This window comes from Oncorhynchus tshawytscha, linkage group LG16 (genome assembly GCF_018296145.1).
Source record: "Oncorhynchus tshawytscha isolate Ot180627B linkage group LG16, Otsh_v2.0, whole genome shotgun sequence".
In the NCBI taxonomy this organism is placed as follows: Eukaryota; Metazoa; Chordata; class Actinopteri; order Salmoniformes; family Salmonidae; genus Oncorhynchus; species Oncorhynchus tshawytscha.
In genome coordinates, this window is record NC_056444.1 from 88,572,118 (window position 1) to 88,584,484 (window position 12,367).

The following is a 12,367-nucleotide window of genomic DNA, read 5'->3' on the forward strand; positions in this document are numbered from 1 at the left end:
ACAGTTATAATAACACTGTAGAGGTGGGGGGAACAGTTATAATAACAAATCAAAATCAAATCAAAGTTATTTATATAGCCCTTCGTACATCAGCTGATATCTCAAAGTGCTGTACAGAAACCCAGCCTAAAACCCCAAACAGCAATCAATGCAGGTGTAGCAGCACGGTGGCTAGGAAAAACTCCCTAGAAAGGCCAAAACCTAGGAAGAAACCTAGAGAGGAACCAGGCTATGTGGGGTGGCCAGTCCTCTTCTGGCTGTGCCGGGTGGAGATTATAAGAGAACATGGCCAAGATGTTCAAATGTTCATAAATGACCAGCATGGTCGAATAATAATAAGGCAGAACAGTTGAAACTGGAGCAGCAGCACGGCCAGGTGGACTGGGGACAGCAAGGAGTCATCATGTCAGGCAATCCTGGGGCATGGTCCTAGGGCTCAGGTCCTCCGAAAGAGAGAGAGAAAGAGAGAATTAGAGAACGCACACTTAGATTCACTCAGGACACCGAATAGGACAGGAGAGGTACTCCAGATATAACAACCTGACCCTAGCCCCCCGACACATGAACTACTGCAGCATAAATACTGGAGGCTGAGACAGGAGGGGTCAGGAGACACTGTGGCCCCATCCGAGGACACCCCCAGACAGGGCCAAACAGGAAGGATATAACCCCACCCACTTTTCCAAAGCACAGCCCCCACACCACTATAACTGGGGGGACAGTTATAATAACACTGTAGAGGTGGGGTTTACAGTTATATGGAGAGACATTATTAGATCCTAGCAGTGTGGAGAAGGCTGAGACATTATTAGATCATAGCAGTGTGGAGAAGGCTGAGACATTATTAGATCCTAGCAGTGTGGAGAAGGCTGAGACGTTATTAGGTCCTAGCCGTGTGGAGAAGGCTGAGACATTATTAGGTCCTAGCAGTGTGGTTGTGGAGAAGGCTTAAGGAAGTCATATGCCAGCTCCTAACGAAATTAATTTGTGATCTTAATTTTAAGGTGATGACTGCACTTTCCTTCTCAATACAATGACTGTAAATCCACTAGTGGTGAAAGTAGCAAGAATGAGGTGTGTTGGGACTGTGAGCTCATTTCTACGCCTACAGTAGAGTTTCAGAACGTGCCTGAGGATTTCTGGTTAGCGTGCTTCATTGAAAAAGTGTTGGATCACGTCCAACAACATGGATGGTTTTAATTGACTGAGACGGAATTTGTTGCCATGTACCAGAAACAACTCTCTGCTCAGTTTAAACCATGGTCTATGCAAAGTATGGACCCAGGCGGCATGGTATGGTCGATGTTAGTGTGTTGGAAATGTGTCCATATAAGGACCCGGTCAGAAACACTGACACCTACTGGGTGGCTGGACTCAGCAGCACTCCACCTGTCTATGAGGAGCAGTCTTCTTCCTGTCCTGGGGGCATGTTTTAACCCCCCCCCCCCCAGGGCAGGACCTCATGAGCAATCATTCTGTGATCAATCACCTCAATCTCAGCCCCTTGTATGGGATTAAAGACCCGTGTGGGCTGGTCTGTGTGGGTGTAAAGACCAGTGTGGGCTGGTCTGTGTGGGTGTAAAGACCAGTGTGGGCTGGTCTGTGTGGGTGTAAAGACCAGTGTGGACTGGTCTGTGTGGGTGTAAAGACCAGTGTGGACTGGTCTGTGTGGGTGTAAAGACCAGTGTGGGCTGGTCTGTGTGGGTGTAAAGACCAGTGTGGGCTGGTCTGTGTGGGTGTAAAGACCAGTGTGGGCTGGTCTGTGTGGGTGTAAAGACCAGTGTGGGCTGGTCTGTGTGGGTGTAAAGACCAGTGTGGGCTGGTCTGTGTGGGTGTAAAGACCCGTGTGGGCTGGTCTGTGTGGGTGTAAAGATCAGTGTGGGCTGGTCTGTGTGGGTGTAAAGACCAGTGTGGGCTGGTCTGTGTGGGTGTAAAGACCAGTGTGGGCTGGTCTGTGTGGGTGTAAAGACCAGTGTGGACTGGTCTGTGTGGGTGTAAAGACCAGTGTGGGCTGGTCTGTGTGGGTGTAAAGACCAGTGTGGGCTGGTCTGTGTGGGTGCAAAGACCAGTGTGGGCTGGTCTGTGTGGGTGTAAAGACCAGTGTGGGCTGGTCTGTGTGGGTGTAAAGACCAGTGTGGGCTGGTCTGTGTGGGTGTAAAGACCAGTGTGGGCTGGTCTGTGTGGGTGTAAAGACCAGTGTGGGCTGGTCTGTGTGGGTGTAAAGACCAGTGTGGGCTGGTCTGTGTGGGTGTAAAGACCAGTGTGGGCTGGTCTGTGTGGGTGTAAAGACCAGTGTGGGCTGGTCTGTGTGGGTGTAAAGACCAGTGTGGGATGGTCTATGATCTCCCCATCACCAATCTTTTTAAACATTTTGAACCTTTATTTAACTTGGCTAGTCAGTTTAGATCAAATTCTAATTTACAATGACGCTTACCCCAGCCAATCCCCGATGACCCTGGACCAATAGTGCAATTCCCTATGGGACTCCCAATCTCGGCCGGATGTGATAACTCCAACCCTCTCTCAAAGTTTCCTACAACCACAATCCCCTCACGATCCTAGATTACTCTCTCCTCCAGACTCCAAGGCCATAGTGGATGGTAACATGAAGCTGATCCTATATATTACTGTCTCTCCTCCAGACTCCAAGGCCATAGTGGATGGCAACATGAAGCTGATCCTATATATTACTGTCTCTCCTCCAGACTCCAAGGCCATAGTGGATGGTAACCTGAAGCTGATCCTTGGCATGGTGTGGACTTTGATCCTCCACTACTCCATCTCCATGCCCATGTGGGACGAGGAGGAGGAGGGGGGTGACGGCCAGCACAAGACCCCGAAACAGAGGCTTCTGGGATGGATCCAGAACAAGCTCCCAGAGATCTCCATCCACAACTTCAGCAGAGACTGGCAGAGTGGCAGAGCACTGGGGGCACTGGTCAACAGCTGTGCTCCGGGTAGGTTAGGGGTCAGGGATTAGAGGTTAGGGGTTAAGGGTCGTAGTCAAAGGTGGGCCAAGCATTATAGGGGTTTGGGGAGGTGTAAGTGATTTTTGGGTTGTGTGTGTGTGGAGGGTGTAGGTGAATCACAGGGTTTGTGTGAGGGGGGGCGGTAAGTGATTCAGGGTATGTGTGGGGAGGGGGTAGGTGATGTCAGGGTCTGTGTGGAGGGGGGTAGGTGATTTCAGGGTCTGTGTGGAGGGGGTAGGTGATTTCAGGGTCTGTGTGGAGGGGGCAGGTGATTTCAGGGTTTGTGTGTGTGTGGGGGGGGTAGGTGATTTCAGGGTTTGTGTGTGTGTGTGGGGGGAGGTAGGTGATTTCAGGGTTTGTGTGTGTGTGGGGGGGTAGGTGATTTCAGGGTTTGTGTGTGGAGGGGTAGGTGATTTCAGGGTTTGTGTGGGGAGGGGGCAGGTGATTTCAGGGTTTGTGTGGTGTGGGGGTAGGTGATTTCAGGGTTTGTGTGTGAGGGGGGGTTGATTTCAGGGTTTGTGTGTGTGGGGGTAGGTGATTTCAGGGTTTGTGTGTAGAGGGGGTAGGTGATTTCAGGGTTTTGTGTGTGTGTGTGTGTGTGGGGGGTTGATTTCAGGGTTTGTGTGTGTGGTGGGGGGTTGATTTCAGGGTTTGTGTGTGTGTGGGGGGTAGGTGATTTCAGGGTTTTGTGTGTGTGGGGGGGGTTGATTTCAGGGTTTTGTGTGTGTGGGGGGGGTAGGTGATTTCAGGGTTTGTGTGTGGAGGGGTAGGTGATTTCAGGGTTTGTGTGGGGAGGGGTAGGTGATTTCAGGGTTTGTGAGGGGGGGGTAGGTGATTTCAGGGTTTGTGTGGGGAGGGGTAGGTGATTTCAGGGTTTGTGTGTGTGTGGGGGATTTCAGGGTTTGTGTGTGTGGGGGGATTTTCAGGGTTTTGTGTGTGTGTGTGGGGGTAGGTGATTTCAGGGTTTGTGTGTGTGTGGGGGGGGTTGATTTCAGGGTTTGTGTGTGTGTGGGGGGGTAGGTGATTTCAGGGTTTGTGTGTGGAGGGGGTAGGTGATTTCAGGGTTTGTGAGGAGGGGGTAGGTGATTTCAGGGTTTGTGTGGGGAGGGTAGGTGATTTCAGGGTTTGTGTGTGTGGGGATTCCAGGGTTTGGGGGGGGGATTTTCAGGGTTTGTGTGTGTGGGGGGGTAGGTGATTTCCAGGGTTTGTGTGTGGGGGGGTAGGTGATTTCAGGGTGTTGTGTGGGGGGGTAGGTGATTTCAGGGTTTGTGTGTGTGTGTGGGGGTAGGTGATTTCAGGGTTTGTGTGGGGAGGGGGTAGGTGATTTCAGGGTTTTTGTGTGTGTGGGGGTAGGTGATTTCAGGGTTTGTGTGGAGGGGGTAGGTGATTTCAGGGTTTGTGTGGGGAGGGGGTAGGTGATTTCAGGGTTTGTGTGTGTGTGGGGGGTAGGTGATTTCAGGGTTTTGTGTGGAGGTAGGTGATTTCAGGGTTTTGTGGGGAGGGGGTAGGTGATTTCAGGGTTTGTGTGGGGAGGGTAGGTGATTTCAGGGTTTGTGTGTGTGGGGGGGATTTCAGGGTTTTGTGTGGAGGGGTATGTGATTTCAGGGTTTGTGTGTGTGTGGGGGGATTTTCAGGGTTTGTGTGTGTGTGTGGGGGGGTAGGTGATTTCAGGGTTTGTGTGTGTGTGTGGGGGGTAGGTGATTTCAGGGTTTGTGTGTGTGTGTGGGGGGTTAGGTGATTTAAGGGTTTGTGTGTGTGGGGGGTAGGTGATTTCAGGGTTTGTGTGGGGAGGGTAGGTGATTTCAGGGTTTGTGTGTGTGGGGGGGGATTTCAGGGTTTGTGTGTGGAGGGGGTATGTGATTTCAGGGTTTGTGTGTGTGTGGGGGGTAGGTCATTTCAGGGTTTGTGTGTGTGTGTGGGGGGGTTGATTTCAGGGTTTGTGTGGGGGGTAGGTGATTTCAGGGTTTGTGTGTGGGGGGGGGGGGAGGTGATTTCAGGGTTTGTGTGGGGGGGTTAGGTGATTTCAGGGTTTGTGTGTGGGGGGGGTCGGTGATTTCAGGGTTTGTGTGGGGGGAGGGGGAGGTGATTTCAGGGTTTGTGTGGGGGGGGTGATTTCACGGTTTGTGTGTGTGGGGGTAGGTGATTTCAGGGTTTGTGGGTGGAGGGTAGGTGATTTCAGGGTTTGTGTGTGTGGGGGGTTGATTTCAGGGTTTGTGTGTGGAGGGGGTAGGTGATTTCAGGGTTTGTGAGGGAGGGGGGCAGTCGATTTCAGGGTTTGTGTGGGGAGGGGGTAGGTGATTTCAGGGTTTGTGAGGGGAGGGGGTAGGCAATTTCAGGGTTTGTGTGGGGAGGGGGTAGGTGATTTCAGGGTTTGTGTGGGGGTTAGGTGATTTCAGGGTTTGTGTGTGTGTGGGGGGTCGGTGATTTCAGGGTTTGTGTGTGGGGGAGGGGGTGATTTCAGGGTTTGTGTGTGTGTGGGGGGTAGGTGATTTCACGGTTTGTGTGTGTGTGTGGGGGCAGGTGATTTCAGGGTTTGTGGATGGAGGGGATAGGTGATTTCAGGGTTTGTGTGTGTGGGGGGGTTGATTTCAGGGGTGTGTGGAGGGGGTAGGTGATTTCAGGGTTTGTGAGGGGAGGGGGTAGGCGATTTCAGGGTTTGTGTGGGGGGGGGGTAGGTGATTTCAGGGTTTGTGTGTGTGGGGCAGGCAGGTGATTTGGGTTTGTGAGGGGGGGGTAGGCGATTTCAGGGGTTTGTGTGGGGGGGGGCAGGTGATTTCAGGGTTTGTGTGTGTGTGGGGGGTAGGTGATTTCAGGGTTTGTGTGTGTGGGGGGGCAGGTGATTTCAGGGTTTGTGTGTGGGGGGGCAGGTGATTCAGGGTTTTGTGTGGGGGGGGGCAGGTGATTTCAGGGTTTGTGTGTCAGGGTTTGTGGTGGGGGGGGTAGGTGATTTCAGGGTTTGTGTGTGGGGGTAGGTGATTTCAGGGTTTGTGTGTGGGGGTAGGTGATTTCAGGGTTTGTGTGTGGGGGGGGTGTGCGTGGGGTGTGTGGGGGCAGGTGATTTCAGGGTTTGTGTGTGTGTGTGTGGGGGGTTAGGTGATTTCAGGGTTTGTTGTGGGGGTAGGTGATTTCAGGTGTTTGTGTGTGGGGGCAGGTGATTTCAGGGGTTTGTGTGTGTGTGTGTGGGGGGCAGGTTTTCAGGGTTTGTGTGTGTGTGTGGGGGTAGGTGATTTCAGGGTTTGTGTTGTGTGTGTGTGTGTGTGTGTGGGGGGGGTAGGTGATTTCAGGGTTTGTGTGTGTGTTGTGTGGGGGTAGGTGTTTCAGGGTTTGTGTGTGTGTGTGTGTGTGTGTGGGGGGTAGGTGATTTGAGGGTTTGTGTGTAGGGGGGAAAGAAAGAAAAGTGGGAAGAATCTATATGTAATAGATTATATTATTATTACATTATGTAATAGATTATATTATTATTACATTATGTAATAGATTATATTATTATTACATTATGTAATAGATTATGTTATTATTACATTATGTACTAGATTATATTATTATTACATTATGTAATAGATTATATTATTATTACATTATGTAATAGATTATATTATTATTACATTATGTAATAGATTATATTATTATTACATTATGTAATAGATTGTTATTATTACATTATGTAATAGATTATGTTATTATTACATTATGTAATAGATTATATTATTATTACATTATGTGATAGATTATGTCATTATTACATTATGTAATAGATTATATTATTATTACATTATGTAATAGATTATGTTATTACATTATGTAATAGATTATGTTATTATTACATTATGTAATAGATTATATTATTATTATTACATTATGTAATAGATTATATTATTATTACATTATGTAATAGATTATATTATATTACATTATGTAATAGATTATATTATTATTACATTATGTAATAGATTATATTATTATTACATTATGTAATAGATTATGTTATTATTACATTATGTAATAGATTATATTATTATTATTACATTATGTAATAGATTATATTATTATTACATTATGTAATAGATTATATTATATTACATTATGTAATAGATTATATTATTATTACATTATGTAATAGATTATATTATTATTACATTATGATGAGATGGAGAGGAGGTCTGTTGGTAAATGGTTATACTGAGATAGAGAGGGGTCAGTTGGTAAATGGTCATGATGAGATGAGGAGAAGGGGTCAGTTGGTAAATGGTCATGATGAGATGAGGAGAGGGGGTCAGTTGGTAAATGTTTATACTGAGATAGAGAGGGGTCAGTTAGTAAATGGTCATGATGAGATGAGGAGAGGGGGTCTGTTGGTAAATGGTCATGCTGAGATGAGGAGAGGGGGTCAGTTGGTAAATGGTCATGCTGAGATGAGGAGAGGGGGTCAGTTGGTAAAAATGTGATATTCTGTCAAGTCAACATGGATTCCCTTTTGAGAAACAACGTAGAATTGCAGGAAAATTGTTTTAAAAATGCTATCAATTTCAGGGGGAGGAGCCCCACGTAGTTCTTCTTCTCTTAGATTTCTCCCATTAATTATTGGATTTCTCTCTGGAGAAACAACATGTTGGGTTTACAAAAAAACGGAACTAAATGGAATTCAAGTAATTGAAAGCAGACAATTAGTTGTTTAATAACCAAAAATGAAAATCATGTAGTAACCAATAAAGTGTTAAACAAATTAAATATATTTGAGATTTGAGATTCTTCTAAGGAGCCACCCTTTGTCTTGATGACAGCTTTGCACACTCTTGGCATTCTCTCAACCAGCTTCATATTTGGTAAAATACCAAGTCCATATTATGGCAAGAAGAGCTCAAATAAGCAAAGAGAAATGACAGTCCATCATTACCTTAAGAGATGAAGGTAGGTCAATCTGGAAAATGTCAAAAACGTTGAAAGTTTCTTTAAGTGCAATCACAAAAACCATCAAGTGCTATGATGAAACTGCCTCTGATGAGGACCGCCACAGCAAAGGAAGACCCAGAGTTACCTCTGCTGCAGAGGATAAGTTCATTAGAGTTAACTGTCTCTCATGAGGACCGCCACAGCAAAGGAAGACCCAGAGTTACCTCTGCTGCAGAGGATAAGTTCATTAGAGTTAACTGCATCAGAAATGGCAGCCCAAGTAGATGCTTCAAAGAGTTCATGTATCAGCAGACACATCTCAACATCAACTGTTCAGAGGAGACAGTGTGCATCAGGCCTTCATGGTCGAATTGCTATAAAAGAAACCACTACACAAGAACACCAATAAGAAGAGACTTGCTTGGGCCAAGAAACACAAGCAATGGACATTAGACCGGTGGAAATCTGTCCTTTGGTCTGATTGGTGCAAACAAGATATTTTTGGTTCCAACCGCTGTGTCTTTATGAGACGCAGAGTAGGTGAACGGATGATCTCCGAATGTTTGGTTCCCACCGTGAAGCATGGAGGAGGAGGTGTGGGGGTGCTTTGCTGGTGACACTGGCAGTGATTAATTAAGAATTCATAGTGCACTTAACCAGCATGGCTACCACAGTATCATGCAGCGATACACCATCCCATCTGGTTTGCGCTTAGTCCCACTATCATTTGTTTTTCAACAGGAAAATGAGCTAACACACCTCCAGGCTGTGTAGGGGGACTTTTTAACCAAGAAGGAGAGTGATGGAGTGCTTTATCAGATTACCTGGCCTCCACCTGGCATCCACAATCACCCAACCTCAATGATTAGGACTGCAAAGTGAAGGAAAAGCAGCCATGAAGTTCTCTGTATATGTTGGAACTCCAAGACTGTTGGAAAACTATTCCAGGTGAAGCTGGTTGAGAGAATGCCAAGAGTGTGCAAAGCTGTCATCAAGGCAAAGGGTAGCTCCTTTGAAGAATCTCAAAAATATATTATAACTATGTTATTTCATAGTTTTGACGTCTTCACTATTATTCTACAATGTAGAAAATAGTCAAACTACAGAAAAACTCTGGAATGAGTAGGTGTGTCCAAACTTTTGACTAGTACGGTATATGTATATATGTAATGTGTGTGTGTGTGTGTGTGTGTTGCAGGCCTGTGTGCAGACTGGAACCAGTGGGACCAAACTAAACCAGTGGACAATGCCCGGGAGGCCATGAAACAGGCTGATGACTGGCTGGGCATCCCTCAGGTACACTAGCTATGCTAACCATTAAACTGTTCTCTATGGAGTCAGGCTAACTGGCTAATGACTAGATGGGTATCCCTCAGGTACGCTAGCCATCACACTCTTCTCTATGGAGTCAGGCTAACTGGCTAACGACTAGATGGGTATCCCTCAGGTACGCTAGCTATATGCTAACCATTAAACTGTTCTCTATATAGCCAGGCAAACGACCCCCTATTACAGATATGTGATGTAATAGGTACGAGATGAGTGGCATTACTGTAATCACTGTCCTCTGTGGCTAATTATGTGTGCAGCGTGTGACCTCTGGTAGCATGTCTTGTGGGGTATGTTGGGTGTCTGAGCTGTGTGTTAGTAGTTTAAACAGACCTCTGGTAGCATGTCTTGTGGGGTATGTATGGGTGTCTGAGCTGTGTGCTAGTCAGTTTAAACAGACCTCTGGTAGCATGTCTTGTGGGGTATGTATGGGTGTCTGAGCTGTGTTCTAGTAGTTTAAACTGACAGCTCGGTGCATCCAACATGTCAATACCTCTCACAAATACAAGTAGTGAGGAAGTCAATCTCTCCTCCACTTTGAGCCAGATTGACATGCATATTATTAATATTAGCTCTCTGTGTACATACAAGGGCCAGCCGTGCTGAGCCAATTGCAATTTTCCTAAATCCCTCTGTGTCACCTGACCACACGACTGAACAGTAGGCCAGGGGCAACAAAACTAGGGCCTGTAGCACCTGCCTTGTTGATAGTGTTGTTAAGAAGGTAGAAACTAGAGCCTGTAGGACCTGCCTTGTTGATAGTGTTGTTAAGAAGGTAGAAACTAGAGCCTGTAGGACCTGCCTTGTTGATAGTGCTGTTAAGAAGGTAGAAACTAGGTCCTGTAGGACCTGCCTTGTTGATAGTGCTGTTAAGAAGGTAGAAACTAGGTCCTGTAGGACCTGCCTTGTTGATAGTGTTGTTAAGAAGGTAGAAACTAGGGCCTGTAGGACCTGCCTTGTTGATAGTGTTGTTAAGAAGGTAGAAACTAGAGCCTGTTAAGAGGGGACCTGCCTTGTTGATAGTGATGTTAAGAAGGTAGAAACTAAGGTAGGAAAGTGCTGTTAAGGTAGAAACTAGAGCCTGTAGGACCTGCCTTGTTGATAGTGCTGTTAAGGTTAGAGCCTGTAGGACCTGCCTTGTTGATAGTGTTGTTAAGGTAGAAACTAGAGCCTGTAGGACCTGCCTTGTTGATAGTGTTGTTAAGAAGGTAGAAACTAGTGCCTGTAGGACCTGCCTTGTTTATAGTGCTGTTAAGGTAGAAACTAGAGCCTGTAGGACGTGAAAGTGCAATAGGCTGTATACTGGAGGGACCAACAGACTATCTATTATACAGCCTAATGGCTGTAGGAATAACAGTTCCCACATCTCTCTCTCTGGCAACACACTTTCTAGTAGGCTTAAATTGAAGATATGGCAAATAGGAGTGGTAATATCATCTGCTATTATCCTCAGTAATTTTCCATCCAAGTTGTCAGACCCCGGTGGCTTGTCATTGTTGATAGACACCTCTTCCACACTCACTTTACAGAATTCAAAATTACAATGCTTGTCTTTCCTAATTTGTTTCGATATACTTGGATGTGTAGTGTCGGCGTTTGTTGCTGGCATGTTATGCCTACATTTGCTGATCACGTCAATGAAATATCAATGAATTCATAGTGTAGTTTCTTCTTCTTTTTATTCAGTTTAGTCACATGATTTCAGTCACATGATTTCAGTCACATGATTTCAGTCACATGATTTCAGTCACATGATTTCTCAATTTGCAGGACGTTTTCCAATCGATTGTGCAGCCAATCATCCCTCTCAACCATTCAATTTTTCAATTCCTCATCAATCCACAGGGATTTAACTGTTTTTTCAGTCATTTTCCTTATCAGTGCATGAATATTAGTAACTGGGATAAACAATTTTATAAATGTGTCAAGTTCAGCGTCTGGTTGCTCCTCATTACCAACAAATATGTTTTACATCAACAACATATGAATCACTACAAAACTTATTGTATGACCTCTTATACACTCTATTACACCCAGCCTTTGGAACTTTGGTATTTTCATAGATATGGCTACCGACTGGTCGAATGGTGTTTTTAACATGGGATACAAGTAGAGACTCAGAGTTAGAAAATTATATATCATACACTACAGTTGAGGAACAATGGAAAAGTCATTTTGCTTTGAAAGTTGATGTACTTGTAACCTCTCTTTTGGGAAAATGGCCTTTGAATATTTTGGTACACCTACTGGAGAGCTCTCCTTTGTCTACACCCATTCAGCATTGCTCTTAATCTTTTGCCCGTCTCTTTAAGGAGTGTTCAGAGCTGGACGCTCTGGCCGAGGAGTTAATCCGCTCGTTCTGACCTAACAACAGCAGTCAATTACCCAAGCTAATTGTCTAACTTTGGCTACACATAATGAGAAAACACCCCACTCTGACCATTTTACTGGACCTAGCAGAGCTGGTTAGGCTGTTTGTATTTTATCCAGAGCGCTGGTGACTAACTGCTGCTGGTAACAATTTAATTACGCCTTTTTACAGACGTTTACTGACACCGGCAATATTTAATGGGTGTTGAGCGTTAGTAAATTAGTCATTTGTTCTGCATTCTGGCACACTCAGACAAGAGTGGTCTGAAATCGGAGTAAATAGCCAGAGTGAATTTACCAGTTTCGTCTATCAACAGTTGTCGCAGTGACATCAAGAACATTCCATTGAAATGGTTACTTGCATAGTGGAGTATTTTGTTAAGACATGTAGCGGGGTAAACAATGAACTATAATCCCAACTCATAATGTTACTACACTGCATGAATCTACAACTAACCAACCATGTTCAATGTTAGCTAGCTATCATTAGGCTATAACTAGCAAAGCAAATGGCTCTGAGATACAAATAATATTACTACACAGATCATTTACATAATATTAGCTTGCGAGCCAGTCAGCTAACATTAGCTAGCTAACAGTACACTTTAACTTGAAATGAAAATGACTTTCTGACTAAATTAGAAATGTGTAATATCCGAAAATGTAGTTTGTCTAGACTATCTTACCCATATACATGGATGGACGCTTCTCCCTCTCTGTCACGGATGCCATGGTTGCCCTTAGTTTGAAGATGTAATCCAGACTGGTGTTTTCGCCATCTCCTTCATATTCTAATTCCACTGACTTCA

General features: G+C 45.4%; 1 pseudogene; it reads left to right on the top strand.

The window, feature by feature from the left end:
* Positions 1-12,367, top strand: part of LOC112236628 — a 157,352-nt pseudogene that overhangs the window by 17,861 nt on the left and 127,124 nt on the right.